Here is a 1,463-nt window from a genome sequence, read left to right on the forward strand (position 1 = left end):
CTCAGTGTTTTTTTGCTTTTAATAAAATGAGCAACTAAGCAGCTGTCTGCAGCATCAGGACACTATATATGCATCCAGAATGACATATGTAATATGCTTTGTAAAGCATTTATAATTTTCTCTTTTGATTTTTCTGAAGCATGTTGAAGGATATGAAATTAAAAATCATTGTGTTCACATCATCATCATTTATTCTTGTACTTCTTTAGTGTGCTAAAGCCTACACAGAGGTATGAATATGGAAGAAGTAGAAGAAACCTGAGAAGCAAAGGGAGTCTACAAAGGAAGCATCTTGAGCATAGAATCAAATTTACCACAATTAAATCAATTTCTTTGCTGCTAGAGGAGTTCTGTGCCATTTATGATGAGAAGTTGTGTAGGCTTGAGTAAGCCAATGAACAGTAAGAAGCCAGGTCCCCATATGTCCCTGAGGTGATTACTCTCTTAGAGGCTGAGGACAAAATAATTAGAAGGTACCACGTATCACAATCAGCACAAGTGACTGTTGTCTACATCTGCTTGGATGGACCCTTTGGCAGGACTGTCTCATGCCAGTCAGAAAATCACCACATTCAGCATCATAAATATGTAAAAGAAAGGAAAAAAGAAAAACCACTCAACATCATTGTGAATTTGCCTGTGTCATCAATAAATTTTGGAAATAATTGCTTTTATAAATAAATTCTTAATATTAGTTTGATTTTATCTCTTTCTGTCTAGGTCATGGAGCTAAGGGGACAATTAGATCTTATCTGGAATGTCAACCCAGATGAACCTTTTGATAGTAGCTCCTAGGGCACCCTGTTGAGGCCACTTACAGCTGCAGTTCAATGATTGGTTAGCAATGTCTTCCACAGGTAAGAAAACAGAGGTGTTGTGACACATGCTTGGGGTGTTTGATAGCCTTGTCCTAAACTTTTCACTTTCGCTTTCTAGAACATCTTGAGTTGACTTCTGATTGTTTCCTTCCCAAGATTTCCTTTCATATTCAACACCTCTTGGTGAATCAACAACGACTTCCCGTACAAGTAGGATGGAGCTTAGAATCTTAGACTTGGCTCTCTTGGGTGAAGAAAACTTTCCAGACTCTCAGTACACCTGAATAACAACTGCACCTTATTCAAACTACAAAAATCAGCTCCTATGGTAATATGATAATGTGCCTTTAAAATTTGTCTAAAAGTGAGTGAATGAAATAGTCTAAGAATCTGGATAATTATTTTAACATTAGTGTTTAAAGTAAAGAAGGCATGACGGTGAGAGTACAGTTGGCTGAGCTTCACATGTGATATGACAAAGAAGCCAATGAGGCATTTGACCATAAGAGTGAAGAGAAAACTTCCTATCTGAAAGACACATTGAAGGAATGATTTATGGGTTAGGATGGAGACAGATATGATATGAGATGTTAAAGAGACAGAGGTGATCAACATCCAGGAACAAGATGTAAGACTATGGTTGTT

Source organism: Trichechus manatus, unplaced genomic scaffold (assembly GCF_000243295.1).
Source record: "Trichechus manatus latirostris isolate Lorelei unplaced genomic scaffold, TriManLat1.0 scaffold00136, whole genome shotgun sequence".
NCBI lineage: Eukaryota > Metazoa > Chordata > Mammalia > Sirenia > Trichechidae > Trichechus > Trichechus manatus.